Source organism: Spermophilus citellus (assembly GCF_964194105.1).
Source record: "Spermophilus citellus genome assembly, chromosome: 4".
Lineage (NCBI taxonomy): Eukaryota > Metazoa > Chordata > Mammalia > Rodentia > Sciuridae > Spermophilus > Spermophilus citellus.
In genome coordinates, this window is record NC_138185.1 from 101,818,823 (window position 1) to 101,839,345 (window position 20,523).

General features: G+C 34.3%; 1 long non-coding RNA gene across 1 annotated transcript in view; it reads right to left on the bottom strand.

Moving 5' to 3' along the window:
• LOC308646678 overlaps window positions 1-20,523 on the bottom strand; it is a 1,527,418-nt gene that overhangs the window by 424,441 nt on the left and 1,082,454 nt on the right. The gene's annotated exons all lie outside the window — the stretch shown is intronic.

Here is a 20,523-nt window from a genome sequence, read left to right on the forward strand (position 1 = left end):
ATGTCATGTAAATGGAATCTTACAGTAGGTATACTTTCAAACGTGTGTCTTTCACATGGAACCTTGATATTACTTGTTATCTGTGATGAGTTCTGCTCCCTCACATGTTGAAGTATAACATTAGAGAAGCATGCCAAAGCAAGCATATAAAACAGGGTTTACTTTTAAAAAGTTAACATAGATGTCTCCGGGGAGGAGAAGAGAGCCATAGCTTATATCCTGGTATCCCCAAAGTGAGGTTTTCTGCCCTTTTTATATGTCCTAGGCTTCCTTTGTTCTGCCATCTTCCCCTTATCTCTCTCCTTCTGCACAGATGACCAGGCCTAGGAAATTCTCCTGGGACTGCCAAAAGGTGGGAAACAGGTGAGCTGAAGGGGGAAGGGCAGGATGGTGCAGTCAAGGACACTTTAACAACCTTATTGTACCCTGTAGGGAGGTTACCTGGGCAACAAGTTGGAGCCTAGGGCAGGTTCTTGATAAGAGTGGAGGAAGGGTAAACAGTTCAATGCTTTAGGGGACAGTCTCCAAATTTCCCAGACTCACTCAAAATTGGTCTCCTTGATTTGACCTGACTCTTTACCTATCTATGCTGACTGCCTGTCTAAATTTAGCTTCAGTACCAAACAACAATAAAAAATTACATATAAAAGAGATTTTTAAACAATGAAAAAGATAAGCTTTAGATTTGAAAATATTAATATATCATATGCAGAGCAAAGGATTTGTATCCAAAATAATTTTTGTCAATTAAGTCAATGAGGAAATAGTTATTATTTTAAACGTGTCATAACTCAGTGTTAGAAAACAGTGGATTTTTTTTTATTTTTAAGGTTTTATCATCCTTCCTCACTCCCCCAAATATCAGGAGTTAACTTTGCTGTCAGATGTCCCTGTTGTACTTTTCTTGATCTATCAATTAGGTCTTTTTACTGTTTTTCTGAAGCCTTAGTAGAGAAACTGATTGAGACAAAAAAAAAATAAGCTTCTAAAAACTAAGTAATAATAGTTAATAAATTAAATGGACAAATGCATGGATGGAATGAAAAAGAACTGTATTTTGTTTAGCAGAGTTCTTAAAAAATTATAAGCTACTATACTGCTGCAAAACTGAAGCAGCCTGAAGTCCCCCTCTTCAAATTCTGATTCATGAAATAATGCCATAAAGATTTCAGACATGTTACTCAGAGTAACAGGTGTGAGTTTTATTAGAAGGGATAGAAAAGGAAAAAAAAGGTGGACATTGTCAACGGGAGACAATGTCTCTCAGACAAGAGAGGGACAGTGTAGTCCTCCCTCCAGTTTTATTGGGGGTCCCAGGGAAGTTTCCAGAGAGTCCAGCCAAATCTACCTTGACTCTTGACTGACAACACTGGAACTGTTAAGGTCTATTCCAAAGAGGTGGGCTAGTGTTCAGAGTTGAAGGCTTTAAGGAAATTGAGTCCTCCAGTTTTGGCCTCAATTCTACATCCCCTTAACCAGTTTATTATCCTTTGAATGACCCTCAGCAAACTCTAAGAGGGTGTTGATATTTTAGTTGCCAGGGTGATTGGGGAGAATGGCAGGTCCAGACCACCTGGTAGCTGGTGACATAATCTTCAAACAATAGTTTTTCTTCAGGGGACATAATTGTGGCTGGGGGAGGTTTTAAATGTATGGAACCCTTATCTTCCAGGTGCTTATCTGTCAGATAAAGTACTCATGTTTTCAACTGCTCTTCCTTGTTTTTTCTGTTTCCCCATTCATGACTAACTACCAGACACTTTTTCAGTATACCAATAAATCTTAATCTACAGCTATTATAATCATTGTTATTTTAAAAGTTAAAGATATACTAACACTTCTTACTAGAAAATTAATATCAACTTACAATATTGTTAAAAAGTGATACATTAGTCTACTAAGTTTTCCATAACAACAACAGCAACAAACAGACTGGGTAGCATAAATAACAGGAATTCATATTCTCACAGTTCTGGAGACTGAAAATCAAAATCAAGGTACTGGTCACCTTGATTTTTCTGTGAGACATCTAATTATCTAAGACATCTTTCTTTGATATATAGGTTATGGCCCTTCTTGTGGCTTCTGCACATGGTAATCCTTGTGCTAGGCCAATGGTGTCTTTCTGAGTGTTCTAAAAATCTACTCATTTTATAAGGAACAATTAGCCCTGGGTTAGGACCTGCCCCAACAACCTCATTTTAACTTAATTACCATGTTAAAGGCCCTATCTCCAGAGTCACACTGTGAGATACTGGGTGTTAGGGCTTTAATGTATGAATTTGGTGGGGTGGGAGGGTTTAGCCTATATATACTAGCAGGAATAATATGTATGTGTATATTATTGTTAATACAATATATTACTTAAAAATTTTTAAACAGTTATTTATTTTATATTTGGTCATTTCCATTAAAAAAATCAGTTTGCTCAATCTATTTACAATGATTATCCTGATCTTTTAAAGATACTCAAACCTAGCCAGGTACAGTGGTTCACACCTGTAGTCCTAGCAGCTCAGGAGGCTGAAACAGGAGGATCACAAGTTCGAAGTTAATTTTGCAAGGGTCTAAGCAACTTAGTGAGACCCTTTCTCAAAGAATAAAAAAGAGCTAGGGAATATTGCTCAGATGTTAAGGGCCCCTGGGTTCAATCCCTAGTTACCCCCCCCAAAAAAAATTAAAGTGACATTAGTTAATTACATATGATTTTATATTAATATTAGTCTTTACCACATAAGCATATATTAAATTGGAAATCCAGATATAATTTTTAGATAGCTATTAAACAACCAAGATTGAATCATCAATCAAAAATTCAAACCCTAAATCAATGAATAATTTGGAACTCACTCAAATTAAGTGAATTTTTAAAAAACGGAATAAAAATGTACTTCACAATTAGTACATATTTCAGATATAAATTGTTGATCTTTTACAATCAGTTACGGAACTTTTTTCTGAGTATATTAATTCAGAAAATATTATCGATAAAATTAAAAGTGAAACATATACTAGATCAAACGACCCTAATTTGCAGTGTGAAAAATGAGTAGTCTATAGTTTCACTTACCAATTTTCCTGCAGATATTAATCTGCATGTCCATAGCTAAGAGCCAAGAATCTTAATTCACTCATTTCCATCAATGTTCTATGATGGATTATATTAATTCTACTTTTAATACTCACTATTGGTCCACTTTATGCTTTTAGTATAGCCCATACTGCTCTACCACTGTGACTTATTTTTAAAATGGACTTGTTCTCTCTCTTCCTCTCTTCTTATCCTTCCCTAATCTCCCCCACTTCCTGATATTGGGAAAATAGGATTATCTTTCTTCTCTCCCTTAAACTGAGTTACTTGTCCTTGAGCACACACACCCTCACTTATCAAGTAATTCAGACTCTGGGATGGCACCAGATCTAAGAATTGACTCTCTCTCAAATTAATATGTGAATAACTCCAAATAGAGAACACCTGAAATATAGTCTTTGAATCACCTCCTTGAGAATCCTCTCTCCCCCTTCCTGGTCTGAATCACAGCCTCTCCGCCTCTGGGACAGCAATCCTTTGCTTCTCCCTTGCAAGCAAAGCAATAAAATTTCTTTTATCTTTTTCTCAAAATGCTGTTCTTGTTATGGGATTGGCATCAAGGACAAGGACCAAGCTTTCAGTAACAATACAATGGGGAAAACCGTTATAATGTATGTATATCAAATAGGATAACTAACCTACACTCAAGACGGAATGTAAATTGACCATTGTTGGTGAATAAGGACATCATTAGTCAAACAAATTTTAAGCAAATTCTTTTATACATGAAAATCTAGTAAAAGTTTATGTGTAAATTGTTCACACATGGGGTTGAGAGCCTTAGCCATATATGACTACAGAACTACACTACAGTGACATAAACAGAACATCCTAGGCCCAGCAGAGCAGATATGGAAAGAGGATATTGCCCCCTTAAAAGCATAGTAACAATTTAAGAGCTTGGACCTTGATATTTCATGTAATACTAAAGAAAATAATAAATTGGAAAGAGTTTATAACGTCATTTTTGAGTTTAACTTCTCAAGGCAGGGGGGAGGGGGTCTTTAAAATTGTTGTGTAAGGAGGTGGAGCCCCAATGAGAGTGATTATTTTGCTAAGGTGACTAGAAATTGTGGGCAGGGCCTAGACAACAAGGAATGACAAAGAACCCTTGTAATTTGCTGAATGGTTCCTGTCAAATGGAATTCTGAACGGCACAAGTCCAAGGACATACTGCATATGTTCATAGACGGATTCCGTAAAGAATAGCAAAGAGTACCTACAGGTAACTGAGAAAGATTTCCCAAGTTTACAGAGAGACAGAAATTCTGACTTATTCAAAGTTATTACTTAAACTAGCATCTCATTAGTTTAAAAAGTCAAGAGCAAAATATATTTGGAGACATTTGAGGAGATTTAAATATAAATTGAATTGTAGTTGTTAAGAAATTATTGTTAATGTTAGGTGGGATTATGATACTGTGTTAACAAAATATTCTCTTTATTAAAATACATAAAGAAGCAACAAAGATATTTTCCAAAACAGTTACTTCTACATGTTTCACTATACATTGGCTATGTTTATAATTGAGAGATAGATTTGATAGTAAAAAATAATACAAGAACTATTCTTATGGCTTAACACTCAAAAATTTTAAGATCACATTAGGGGTAGAGGAGTATTAGCTACATTTGATATCTTATTTACTAGCCTAATATAGAAGAGAGTATAATGCTTTTCTCCCTTTTTATCCCTCTTTTTAAAAGAAGCTCATGATTCTGGAGAAATGAACTGTCAGCAGTAGAGAAAGCTGTCAGCCAAACAGAAACGTTTGAAAGAGATATCTTGGGAAGTGATTTATGATGAAGGAATCTGCTTTTTGAAAATTAACATCACACTGGTATGTAAAATAAATTGTTATTCTAATTGAAATAATTATTTTGTTATAGTATTGTGGTTAAGTATCAATATTATATATATATATATAATGCCATATATATAATATATATTATATATAAAATATGTATATATAATCATATAAATATTATGTATGATTTTGAATATAATACATATATTTAAACATGCTACTACAACTTTAAACATTTCCCAGGAACAGAAAAAATTCTCTATTGGTCATGTTTATGTGTCTGTTAGACTTTTCTATTGTGCTACAAATAGGCAGTTGAGTATTCCCGAAATACTCCACTTTAATTGAGTATGTGTGAGTAGTGTTAAGGTCAGGGGATAAGTAGTGATATTAACTGACTAAATTGGCAACTAGAAATGTGAAAGTTTTAGTTAGTTGATGGAGTTGAATTACCTTTTCTCCATAAACTTCATTAAGTTAACCATTGGGAGAAAATATTGAGAAAAGTTATATTCTTATTTAGGTTTTTAAATACTCCATTTGGAGAGGATTTAAAAGATAAATATAATTAAAGAACTCTGTGTTAACGGCAGTTACCTCGTTATCTCTCTTGATTACAACCCCTGTTATTTATGTACTATTCAATCTTTTATTTAACTACTTACTTTTTTTTTCCAGGTACTGGGGATTGAACCCAGAGATACATCCCCAGTCCTTTTTATTTTTATTTTGAGACAATGTCTCAGTTAATTAGGGCTTTGCTATTTGCTGAGGCTGGCCTTGAGCTTGTGATCCTCCTGTCTTGATCTTCTGAGTTGCTGGGATTGCAGGTGTGCACCACCGCACCTGGCTAACTACTTAATTTTGAATTAAGTTTGTATTCACAGAAATTTGCAAATATTGTACAGAGAATCAGATGTACCATTTACCAGTTTTCCCCAGTGGTTACATTTTAAATGATTCTTAGAGGGAAGAGGGATTCACCACCTGATGACTGTCAGGTGGGTATAGATGTCTTGAAGACCTTGTTCACATCTGGAGTTGGAATTCCTTCCTACTTCTGTGCAGCAGTAGGATTTGAGGCTCCCACGCAGACTTTCACTGATATCTCTGGCTTGATGGGCTAGGAGAATATCACTGCTGTGCCCCATTGAATATACTGACTCCTAAGGAGGTGACTGATGCATCATTACTGGGCAATGGTGAAAATCCTGGTGATCTAATAGGCCTCCTTTGACATAGTCCCAGTGGAAAGGGAAAAGGGCAGGCTTCCAGATGACATGAAAAACCTTAGCTCCCTATATGACCTTCTGTAGAACAACCCCACACTGTGTGACAGAGATAAAGGCAGTGGACATGTTACAGTGGTAGTTAAGGTAGACTTCTAAGGCTCTCCCTGTCTTTACTGGTGTGGGTAGGGGTGGTGACCATAGTCTTGATCAAGATAGAATATGATGCATTGAAACTTTCCTGGTTCTTGGACTAGGGGATACTATGATTTGTCTCTCTTTTTTTTCCCCTTCTTTTTACTTATTTACTTGTGCATTTAATTGCACAATTAAATAATTAAGTATTTAATTGTCTGTGCCCACTTTTCCAGGTTGCTTGTTTCCACAATTCCCTATCTGAGATATATAAAGCATAAAGAAACTCACCACTCTGTAATTCCTTGGACCCCAAGAGCTCTAGCCACTCTGACTCCAGGTCTTCACAAATAACATATATGAACATAAAATATATGCTATATATATATTAGGCTATATTTATAATAGATATTATAATATTATATATAATAGGCTATATGTGTGTGTGTGTGTGTGTGTTTATGTTTGTGTATACATTACCAAAAATAAACCAAGTTGTTAAATTCCAAGAAGTATAATAAAGGATGATATTTTAACTTTGCAGGAATGGCAAAGATGAAAATATTTACTGCAATTTTAATGAATATCAACCAAGAAATTTCTCAGTTCAGAATTTTCAGTCAACAAAAGCAAATTAACTAACGAAATGACCCTCATGGCTAGCTGGAGTATGCTGATTTTACCTTCACTTCTAGAAAGAAAACTTTCCTATAAACAGCAACAATAATGCCCCACCACCCCCCAAAAAAACCAACAACTATTTTCATACATTCTACCCAGTTATATAGAGGAGGAAGAAGATAGATTAATCTGGTATATTTACACATGTGTGAAAAAATATTCTAAATAAAAATACAAATAGACACATAAGTTGACTTTGATAGCTACTTTTCCCACTGATTTTATATATTTTATTTTGCAAAAGTTAAATATTAACAAATTTAATATTTCCTTCCACATGATTTATATGAGTTAAAGATTAAAATAAATTTAAGATTTATTTTTTATGATAATTCTTATCAGGAATATATGCTCATTCACTTATCAAAACCACCAATGCATTGAGAGCAACATCCTCACAGAAGTTTTACATTTTACATTGACTTATTTTTTTTAAATGCTTTATTGACCTTCTCATAAACAAAATTTGAGAAATTAGTATTCCTATTTATCATTTTTTTATTCCTGGATCTAAGACTAAAACACAAACTGTGATATGTAACAAGTGACATTGTAACGTACTTATTTGAACTATTTCTAGAATGAAACTTTAGAATCTGAAATTAAAGCTTAGATTTCTACAGAAGCTACAGAATACACTTAACATTAAATGACATTTAGTAATAAATTATAATCAAAATTTAAGTTGTTGACAGATAACAAGCATGTATCATCCTTTTTTGGTTTTAGAAAAAGCAGGTTAAAATATTCTCTGAAAATTTCACAAATAATTTATATTAATAAAATTTTGCTTCCAGCACTTTTAATTCCTAGGGAAACTAAGAACACAAAACTTAGTTTTGTGTAAAAAGAACATTTGTATAGAGATACATCAAATGTTGTGTTCTCTACAAGTCCTCATTTTATCAAAAGCATGATTAATTTTATAACATGATTTACACAGAAACAAGAGACAAATTATCTAGAAGACAAGTATTAAATAATTAAGATGAAGTTTAATGTCATGGAATGAACCAAGGTCTGGAATCTGACAAACATGTATTCAAATTGTAGTTTCTTACAAATTGCAAGATCATTAATTAATAGATTACTATTTCTTTGTCAAAATCTATAATATCTCAGGGGTGATTTGGGAAGAAATGGTAATTAGCTGGATTGTGCTAATCATTTTACAATGTTTACATCTTTAATATATCAGAAAAGTGTTGTACACTATATGATTTTTTTATTTGTTACACATCAATAAAGCTGGTGTGCAAAAACAATAGGGCCCTCGTGGAGATAAAAGTAGAAATTCACCAGGCACCAATACTGTGGATGATACCAAATATCCTCCCACTTTCTCTCATTTTATTTTTTTTTAATACATAAGACTAGGAAAGTCCTAGAATTTGTAAGAATTCCCAAAAGAACTTCATATGAGTTCTGTTTTTTTCACATATTCTTAAATTATTTTTCCAAATCATTGGAAGATGAGTTAAAATAAAATTTTAACTTGAATCATAGACCAGTAAAGACATTATTATTGTTGTGTATGTGCTTTACATACATCAAACATGTTGTGTTATTAAATCTCACTCTTGTCCCATGTGATTTTTTTTTTGTTTTGCTGATGTTGAAATGGATTCACAAAAGGAATAATTAAATTATCCTAATATATTTAGCCATAAAGGGAAATTCTTAAAATTATATCACCTTAAATTAAAAATCCATACATTTTCTTCTCATTCTTTTTCATTGTCTATTCTATTGATTGGTATAAAAATATGTTAAGTATTCAATTATAAAGTTTTACCCAGGACTGGTTTAATGTAATTAACATGGAATTAATATTTATGTAATTTTGAAGATGTTTTCCCAGTGGAATTGCTCTCTGATTTTTATGGAAATAATTCATAGATAATCCTAAATGTACTCTTGTTCTAAATGACTTGTTTTTTAACTTAAGAAAATACATAATATTGGCATAAGATCAATATTGGAATCACATCTGTTATTTTAGGTCGGGAGCCACTTTTATCTAGGGACTCCTAAGTTTTGATTTAGGAGCCATTTTACTAGAGACCCAGAGGCAATGCTGCTTAGCCTACCATAAGAACATGTGGCTGCTAAAGGGTCTACCTTACCCCAGTCCATGACATAACCCCTAAAGCATGCTTGTGAAATTCCTCTTATTAGCTATAAAGCTGCTCTGTGAGTTCTGACAGGTTGCTGCTCTTCTCAGAGGGACAGCCTTGTCAGTTTGCTCCATGCTCTGACAATAAATCTCTTGCGTGGGATTCTGGTGTGTGGTGTGGTCCTTGAACTTTGTGTGGACTTTGCAAGTGTCCTTTCATTGGTGCCATGACTCAGATTAGGCTCTCCCATTGATCTTGCTCTCCCTTTGGGGATCTGAGCTGCTTTGGGATCCTATACTCTGTCCTAGGCTGCCCTCACTGTGAACCCATCTTCTATTTCTCCAAGAGCTCAACTTCTCATCCACCACTGGCTGATTCAGATAAGTTCCCCTGTCTTTGGTTGATTCAAATGGCTTATGGGTCCTGGGAAGTGACTGTAGAACATCCAACACTTCCTAGGTTCTCTTTGGTAGGGGGCACAACCAATTATGGCTTTCAGAGCTATGGTTGGTGCCTACTGTTGGCCGAGTCCATAGGTTTGGAGGGTCTCAACCCTGGTAAAAGATCTCTCTCACTCTGCATCTCCATTACTCTTTCAGCTCAAAGCCCTGGTGCCAGGCATATGGGCCTTAACCCCAGCTACCACCTTGAGGCAATGACCACTCCCAGAGCTGTTAGCTCTTCCTCATTCCATATAAGAGGGATGCCTCTGCTTCTGCCTACCCATTCTCTCTTGCCATGGGTGCAGCCACCTCTGCCATCCCCTCAGACACCCCCTTGGGTTACTTTTTAGCAAATTTGGACTCACTTCACCTTACTCCTGACTTAAAGGCACAGAAACTAATTCATCTCTGCAACCAAATTTGGCCCCTTTATACCTTAGACAATGATTCCAAATGGCAGCTTAAGAGCTCTCTAGGTCCAAACATTTTTGAAGGAACTTTTTCACTTTTGTCAGTGCTGGGGGAAATGGAAAGAGAGCCCTTCTTTCATTTCTTCTAAACTGTTCCTCTGCTCTTACTGCTCTCTGGCTCAGTTTTTCTGGCTCTTCAACCCTCTCTTCTCGAACTCTGGACCCTCTCGAACCCCCCGATCTTGACCCCACTGATGAACCCCCTCCCTACCATTCTCCACCTTCTGCTCCAACTCCTCTGGGACCTCCCTCACCTACTTTCAGTCCACCCATTATTCACTCTTTCCCTCACATGGCCCCTGCTACCCATTCCACACCTCAGTGTTGGAGGGAGTTGTCCGGGTACATGTCCCTTTCTCCCTTAGTGACCTCTCTCAAATCAAAAGGAGGCTAGGGTCCTTCACCTCCAATCCTTCAGGGTACATGAGGAATTTCAATACCAAACCCAATCATGAAATTTAACTTTCCATGATCCTATCCAACACTTTCCAACCTGAGGGATGCAGGCGAGTTTGAGAGTAGGGTTAGGGAACAACAGTTTTCCCCAGCTCCTTCTAGGCCTATGTCAGGACTTTCAGTCCACCTGATATACTCACTTGCACTCTTGCATGGACCCCTCTATCTCGCCCCAAATGTTTATCAACTATGGAATTTTTTAAAACATCTGTAACATTGGAATGGAGATTCACCTACAAAAAGCTACAAGGCCTTTGCTATTGTGTTATGTGTGCACACTGGTGTTATGTGTTGTCTGTCCACATGTATGTGTGTCCATATGTGATGTACAGGATATCAAGATTGGCAGAAAATGAGTGCTCATAAATTAAAAATTGATCCAAATTCATTTAATTCATGTGACTTAAAATGGTTCATAGAGTCTAATCTATGCAACTCTGGGCCACATAGCCTCCTGATCAGGGAGATTAATGAGACCACTGGAGAATGAAAAGCCAATCAGTGCACTTGCTACCAAGAGGAGGGGCATTGAACAATGGAAACATCGCTGATGCTTTCAAGGGAAGCTACATGTTCAGCAAGACCTGGACCCAAACTAGTGCAAATTGCATGAGTGGGGCTAAGAAATGCTCTCAGGATCCCCATGAGTGACCCCTGTGGGAACTAAGCTGTCTCTTAGCAGAAACAAAGTCAATTTTGACCAGCTTGATCTTAAACATTTAGCAAAAAAAAAAAAAAAAAAAAGTTAAACCAAACACAGTCATTCTTGGGCATTAAAATAATAATAATAATAGGAAGAAGAAAAAACTTAAGATATACACTTGTGTTAGCCCCCAGGAATAAGTAAGACTGGAGGCTACAAAACAGAGATTTACAGGCGAGAATGCCTAATAAGGATCAAAAGAAACTGCCAAAGCCAGAATTTTTTGGGTAGTTTAAGGTGTTCAGATATTCCTAACCTACACAAGTAGGTTTGAAGTTTGCTAGTATGAATATCAAACCCTAAGTAGCAGAAGTAGATATTTTACAAAACCAGATGACATTAAATAGCTTAACTACACCTTAAGAGGATGGACATCTGTGACATTAAAAGTCAAATGTTGTGCTTAGGTTCCTGATAACTCTGGTTATGTGACAGATTTATATTCCCAAATTAAGGCCTTGTCTTCTCCAGCCTTGTTATGGGGACAACTTCTCAGCCCTCACACCTCCTGGTGAGAGATGACTGGCTTCTCTCATTTAATAGAAGGACTTTCAGGCCTAAACAGCTCATTGGTAAGTCCCTACTCATATGAGCCTTCCACACAAATGGGGTATTCCATTTGTTTCCCTGCTAGCCTGTTTGGGGTTATGGCAGGCCTAATAAAAGGTTGACCTTATTGATTTTTGTTGTTAAGCATCCATTACCTATTTTCATCAGCTCTCCTATCAGCTGATAGGGAATATCCAACAGGTAGCCGAGTCTATACTAACCCTCCAGAATTAACTGGACTCCTTAGCCTCTGTGGTCCTACAAAACTGCTATGGACTGGATCTATTAACAGCAGAGAAAGGAGGCTTCAGCCTATTCCTACAGAAGGAGTGTTGTTTTTATGTCAACCAGTCAGGGTAGTGAAGGACAAGATCCAAACAACTGCAAGAGCAGCTAGAGAAAAGGAGACAACAACTAGGCCAACAGTCCTCATGGGGAATGTTCAGTCCAGTATGGCCTTGGCTCCCCACCCACCCAGGACCCCTATTAGTTCTCTTTATGCTTCTTCTAAGATGACCATATCTGTTAAATTGTCTACTGAAGTTTCTGGGAGATCAAATATACAAATTCACCAACCAGTCGGTCAATCAACTACTTCTTCTTCAAGACTACAAGCCCCTGATGCCCAAGACCAAGATCTACAACTCATGATCAACTCCTTTGACTCTAGAGACTCTGCCCACACTCAAAATCCTTCCTGATACCTTTACATGAATGAGGTTCTTCACTCCTAACCAGCAGCAGGAAGCTATAGAAGAAAAACCATCATCTCTACCCCCAGTATCTATAAAAACAAAAAGATTATTGTCATCAGATCTGCCATTTTAGGTCAGGAGCTATTTTTATCTTGGGACTCCTAAGTTTTGATTTAGGAGCCATTTTATCTAGAGATCCTGAGGCAATGCTGCTTAGCCTACCATAAGAACATGTAGCTGCTAAGAGGTCAAGTCCACTCCAGCCCATGACATAATCCCCTCAGCATGCTTGTGAAATTCTTCTTGTGAGCTATAAAGCTGCTCTGAGTGCTGTCATGCTGCTGCTCTTTTTGGAGGGACAGCTTCACAGATTTACTCCATGCTTTGACAATAAATCTCTCGAGTGGAATTTCTGTATGATGGGGTCCTTGGATTTGGTTTGGACTTTGCAAGTGTCCTTTCACATAATCTGGAAGGCAAACCTTTTAATAAATTATATAATTCCAGATATAAACTCATGATTCTCCTTACATTTATTTGCTCATATAAAAAATAAAATAAAACACACACAAGTATTAATTTACTACATGCATGGATGCTGTATTTACAGTGCATCTTGAAGGAGAGACAAAACACAACACCAATAATATTGTTTTGTTTTAATTTAAAAAATAAATACCCTAAAATCATCAATATACCTGAAATTCAAATTCGACAACATCACAGTTTTGAAAGTCAATTCAATGATATCATCTACATGTATATAGTTTAGTCACTCTACAAAATTAAGAAGCCAGAGAGGCATGGGTGAAATAATAAGTAGATAAGCAGTAGTTCGTAGTTATTAGTGACTTCCATGAAAAAAAAAATCGTGTTTCCTAAGGGAGTATTTTCTTAACATTGTGCTTCACTGAAAGTTTAGACCCTGATTATCCCAATGTAATTTGAGGGCTTAGGTTACTAATTTAAACATACCATCTTAATTGGTCAATGATCTCCCTTGTCTTTGACATAGAGATAGTAATCAAAGCCTTTATTTTTTATTTTTATTTTTATTTTATTTTTTTTTAAATCTTAGGTGTTTTAGTCGGCTTTTTTTTTTATTGGTTGTTCAAAACATTACAAAGCTCGTGACATATCATCTTCCATACATTTGATTCAAGTGGGTTATGAACTCCCCTTTTTTACCCCAAATACAAGTTGCAGAATCACATCGGTTACACATCCACATTTTTACATAATACCATATTAATGACTGTTGTATTCTGCTACCTTTCCTATCCCTTACTATCCCCCTCCCCCCAAAAAACAAGGGAGAGAATTAAACAACAGCAGATGGGATAGAGAGGGTAATCAAAGCCTTTAGTGACAAGTGATGAGTAAGTGTTACCACTGGAGACAGTAGCTTCCATAGTTTCTCCCCTTTCTTTCTCTCTGGCTCTCTTATGGGGCTGTGAATGGAGAATTTTTTAATTTGAACTTTACCACCCATTCATAAACAAATATGATGTTTACCTGTTGTACAAAATTTTAGTTTAGAGGACTATTGGTTTTTCATGTTCTTACTTTTTGTCTAATCATAAATATAAGCATAATATCTGCATTTAAAATCAATTTTATTTATGTTACTTTATTATGTTGTATCATTCTGTTAAAAAGAAATTTTAAGCATTTTAAGTAACATTAGTCTTCAAAAATTCACTGTGTAAGTTTACATACATATATGGGCTTCTAAGAATTTAACTGAAGTTTATGTTAATTTTAATATAAGACTAGGACTATTCATTTCACATTTGTTGAGAATATATATATGTTTGCCTTTTAAGTCTCCCAATGTAGCAATGACACTTTCCACCACAGTAGCGTGAATAATTTATATATTTCTTCAGCCTATTAAACTAAAAAAGATGATCATAACATTGATGAAGTTGAGATTAATAACACAGAAAAATTGATAATTGCATATGTGCATTTTTATGCATTTATTCATTTATCCAGTAACATTCTCTGAATGTTTATTTTGGAGCCTATATTAAAATATTGTGCTTGTAATACTCTAATGATTAATAAATGAACACTTTGTCTTTAGGACTTTAAAGTAAATATAGCCAAAGATAATGAAAATAGAAAAAAGTAGTGGATAAATAATAGGATAAATCAAAATTTCTTTTGGTATTCTAATGAGTGGCAAACATCAATGTTGGTAAATAAGTTAACAAAGTTGTTAATGGAAAATATTTAAGAGATAGTTGAGAGAAGGATATGAGAGTCAAATGGAAAAAGCGAATTATAAAAGTGCAAGTTTTGTGTTTAAAACCATGTGATTAGCAATTATTAAAAGAGTAATAGAACATAGGCTTTGTTTTTGTTTTTATTTTTTACCTGGTAGGCAAACACTCTATTCCCAGTTCCAAATAACAAAGTTATGTTTGTTTTTATTTGCAAGTCACAAATAGATGGCCTGATGGTTAACAGCTAAGTGCATTAGAAATGTTTATTACTTTTTAAAGTTTTCCAAATAGCTTCACCTAATTTTTCAAAGTAGAAATTTTATCTTTTGGACAAATTAAAATCACCTTTTTTTGGTATTCCAACAATTTCTCTTTTGTTGTATTTCAAATAGCTCTTCCAATTTAGTTAAGGAATCAAGCAGTAGTTTTATCATTGGCTATCTTATACCATCCCTCAAAATTATCTAATTTCCACAGAGGTCTTCAAAATTATTCACTCTTTCAGAGTTTATTTGGTTTAATAGATCTTGTTTATATAGTTCCATTCAATGCTGTCTCATATCATGTTGTATATTCAAAGAATAAATATGGTTGTTCTGCAATATTGTTACATTTAAGTGTTTCATTCTGATGGAGGCAGGAGTTCTATGATGTCAGAGGACAGTACCAAACAACACAACATTAAAATCTCAAGGAGTTTACAGGTGTCCTTAAAACCTATGTATTCTTGAGTGAATCAAAATATTTTTATATTTTTTGCCCCAAAACACAAGCTGCAATAATTCTTAGCTAATCATTCATTTTATTGAATTTTCACCATAAAATAGACCCTTTTTTCTTGGCCTTTTACTCAACCATAGTTTGTAACATAATATAGTAAGCTTTTTTTCAATTAACTTGTGTTTCTATTTTTCATAAGCTAATGAATTGGATTACTGTACACTTTCATGTTATTAGATGCTTACGTTTGGAATGTTTATCATCCAGAATATATATTTTTATGTCCTAATGGACTTCTTCCTTCTAGAATGTTCTTCAATCTATAAGAATAATTCTCTTGACATTATGAACAAGAAATTATTTCTATTCACTTAGCTTCTCTTTATAGTTTTCTCTGACAGCAGTTACTCTTTTTTTTGTAAGAAAATAAAATTCTGAATAAGCATAAGTTCATTTTGTGCTTTCAAGTTTTTTGGCTTAAATATCAATTACTTTATGCTACCAGTATAGGGATGTTAGAATTTATCCACAATCATGTTTTCTTGATTCTCATATTTGTTATGAGACCTATATTTTTGTTATGTATATATATATATATATATATATATATATATATATATATATTAGTTGTACTTGTATACTACATATTGTCAGGAACAAATAAAAAAATATAAAATATGTTGAACTTCATTGTAAAATGATTGCTCAGCAACTGGGTTTTCCACATCCTTTGTCAGATGGTTCATTCCCATCAGGCATGGAGCACAATGATAAAGCACATGCTTAGTATGTACAAGGTCCTGGGCTCAATCCCCAAAACAAGAAAGCAAACAAACAAATAAAAAATTAAAACAAGAACATATCAATAACTTTTAAGTCACTGGCAAACACCTGAATCTAGAAATAACAAATGTACATTTGCTTTATTTCTATGATTTTTTATGTAGTAGCCATTGTACAGAATTATTATTATTATGCTATTTTAATTTGCTAAATTTCTGTGAACCTTTTTATATTTGTCATTAGACAGAATTTTCATCATGATATTTCACTTCTTATTCAGACTTTCTATATTATTTTTATTATCATCAAAGTTCCTCTATGTGGATTGTTTACTTAGTTTAACAAAGAAAATCACATATTGTCAGCTGGAGAGGAAAAAAAAACATACTATGCACTTCAAGACTTCATAATTACAATGGAGTATACCTTATAAATTATGATAATCATAAACAGAACTTTTTGGGAAACTTCCCCTTTCAGAAGTGTTTCAATAATTCAAGCTGTTCTAAAACTATTATTCAAATACTGCTTGTCTACAAATAAACAAAGCAGAATGCCTGGTCTATTTTTTGCTGAAACATCTAAATCTCTTTGTGTCTGTTTTAAGCTTCTAACTTTATTTCCTCTATTAAACTAGTACTAACTTTATATTAACTTTATATCTACTGTCAAAATCAGTTTCAATTATTGGCAGGACATTCAACAATTCAAAACACCACATCAAGATTTTCTTTTCTATCTAGAAAATTAATATTATTTTTTTGAATTGTTGGCAGTTCTCTCAACAGAATACCATTACAGAATATCAATCATTTTCCTATTATTTTCCACATAAGAGGCTTTATGAGGTAATTAGTACATTTGCCAATATTTCAAGATAAGACCATGATTAAAGCATTCAACATTTTTTCTGCTTCATTCATTGGCAGTATTGTGCTTCTAAGCTTTTCTTTGGGGTAAGGGGAGAGAGCAATTTACAAATGTCCAATAGGCAAGGAGTGTGATGACCAATGACTATGCTGTAAGAACCCTAAAGTTGGTTCAACTTATGGAAATCAATAAGTGCAATTCATCACATCAATAGACTTAAAGATAAGAATCACATGATCATGTCAATAGATGCAGAAAGGCACCCCTTCATGTTCAAAACACTAGAAAAATTAGGGATAAAAGAAACATATCTCAACATCACAAGGGTATCTATGGTAACCCCCAGGCCAACATCATTCTAAATATAGAAAAACTAAGGCATTCCCTCTAAAAACTGGAGCAAGACAGGGATGCTCTCTTTCACCACTTCTATTTAACATAGTTCTTGAAACACTGGCCAGAGCAATTAGACAGACAAAAGAAATTAAAGGGATACACATAAGAAAAGAAGAACTCAAATTAGCACTATTTGCTAATTTGCACTATTTGCTAATTCTATACCTAGAATACCCAAAAAACTTCCAACAGAAAACTTCTAGAATTAGTAAATGAATTCAGCAATGTAGCAGGATATAAAATCAACACCCATAAATCAAAGGCATTTCTGTATATCAGTTACAATTCCTCAGAAAGGGAAATGAGGAAAATATCCCATTTTAAAATAGCCTCAAAAAAAAAGAAAAGAAAAGAAAAAAGTAAAAAAATTTAAAAAAAATTGGAATCAACTTAATGAAAGAGGTAAAATATCTCTATAATGAAAACTACAGAACCCTAAAGAAAGAAATCAAAAAAGACATTAGAAGATAATGCTAAGTGAAGTTAGTCAATCCTAAAATCCAAATGCTGAATGTTTTCTCTGATATAAGGAGGGTGATTCATAAGGGGTAGGGAGGAGAAGCATGGGAGGAATAGATGAACTCTAGAGAGGGCAGATGGGTGGGAGGGAAAGGGAGGGGGGCATGAGGTTAGAAATGATAGTGGAATGTGATGGACATCATTATCTAAAGTACATGTATGAAGAAACTAATTGGTGGTAATATAGTTTGTGTACAACCAGAGATATGAAAAATTTGTGCTCTATGTGTAATATGAATTGTAATTAATTCCACTGTCATATATAAATTTTAAAAAATAATAAAAAGGAACCCCAAAGTATTCCCAGACATACTAAAACCACAGTACATGCACACCCTTATTTATTTGTCCATATACTCATCAGACATTTCATGCCTGGTGTTAATCCATTTGCTTATTTCCAGCTGTTTTGTTATTTGTGTGACTCTGTGTTTTAATTTTATTTTACTTTAACAACAATTGAATTATTTGTGCAAAGAAAAATAACTATTAAATCACTGATTCAATAGTTTTCACATGGCTTTATATAATCAGCTCAGGTTTGCTAGTTAAGAGGTAGGATCCTGAACTAGAGATGTACCAGTTTTCTCTCTACTTTCCCGGAGGGTACTATGAATGCCATAATTTAAAAAAAAAAAAAAAAACCATGAACCAACCAATTAATTACAAACACTCCTGGACTTCAAAATGCACATTTTGAGCATTTGAGCAATGCTGCTCTGGACTTTTCCACGACATGATGGGAGTGGTTGATGCTGGCTTATTTGGGAAGGGCAATGCTATTTCATTGGTATTATATGTTATCTCATGAAGTGCTCCTTTCACCAAGGTAGTTAGGGACATGTTTGAAAATCAGACATTAACTAACATGATGAATTTTCACACATTTGCACCAAGTGATAATTGTAACATAGGAAGAATCAAGAGAATAAGTGTTGCATATTTTAAATTAGGATATTAATATTTTCTAAGAGTGGGATCCTTATTCAAATGCATAGATCAAAGCTTTGTGCCAAACAAACTGCATTTAGGACAGAGTCAATTTATTTTTAAAAGAAGTCCTCGAAAATGTGACAATACATATAACAGAAAACTGACTGATTTCTTCATATTGAATTAAAAGTTTATTGCCAAATTAAAGGCAGAGGAGGCTCCAAATAAAAAGTTTAGTATCAGAAGCTGTGACTAGTCTTAACAAGAGTTAGAAATATTGGAAATTGGTACATTTTCAGACCTCTGTATAATATTCTTGATACATTAATCAAAATATATCTTAAAACTGAGGAGTGTTGCTGTAGTACCCAGAAGACATGAAACTAAGGGTTGAAAGAGAGAAATGGGAGACACAAAATTCAGATACAATGATCCTTCTGAATAATTTAAAATCTATTCAAAATATAAAATGTGTAATTACGCAAGAAAGAAAAAAGGTACCAACACATAGAATTTAAAAACTAGATAGCTTGTACTCATATTTGAGCAATGAAAACAGTATTTTAAACAGGTAAATATTTTTGTATCTAATCATTTTTTAAAAACTTATTGTATTTATTATCTACTAGCAGAGGAGTTTTTCACCTTTATTTTTGTCATTGTGGCATAAGTGTATATGCAGTGGCATAATTTGATCACGAAGATTCCCACTACTTTTCCTTATCTTCCCTGACTTGGCACTCTTCCTCTTCTCTAATAATTTTCCAGTTAACTTTCATACCCTCTCCCCACCCTTATATTGCACATATGAGGGAAAACACCCAATAGTTGCCATAGTGTTACATTTAGTAACATGCTGTAGAAGCAGTAGGCCGTGACACACATCCTAGGTGTGCAGTAAGCTCCACAACGTAGAATTATGGAAGTACAATATATGATTGCACAACAAATTTGCCAAAATCTGCCTCCAGAGGACATCCCTATCATTGTGATGGATGGCTATATATCTTTCTACTATAAATCTTACTTTAATTTCTAGGGATAACAACCGTACTGACCATGCACAATTTTACAATTCTCTGACATCCTCTCTAATCCCAATCTCAATTGTTTATCCTATAGTCCAACCCTAGACTGTAGTTCTCAACAACATTTGTAGACTAAAATCACTTAGGTTGCTTTTCTAAAATTACATAAATAAATCAGATTCTCAAAACTCACTATTTTTCTTCCTGTTTCTGTGCTCATCATTTTGTATTATCTTCTAATAACTTTTACACATTTCTATCATCCAACCTGCCTTGTGAACTTGAGCAACATCATAACAGTCCAGAATGCTGTTTCCTTAATGTTTTCCATATATCATGCATCATCAATTTTCCCTTTTTATTGGGTCTTCCCTATAAGCATATGAGGTTCCCAAATTTTAGTTGAGGTACAGATTACTTGACATCCAACATTGTGGAAATGTTAGTTTGACTACCAGGCAGGCTTTCTACTTACCATACCAGACCCTGTGACTTGTTAGGCAATTGTGTTACACTTGAGCTTATAAATATCCAAAGAAAAATTTTCACCATGAAAAATTGCATATAAATATAATACAGAATTTGAAAAATCAATTTGGCCTTGGCTAAATATATTAATCATATAAGTGCCTCTTCCTTAAAAAAGATATTCAATAAGATTTTAAT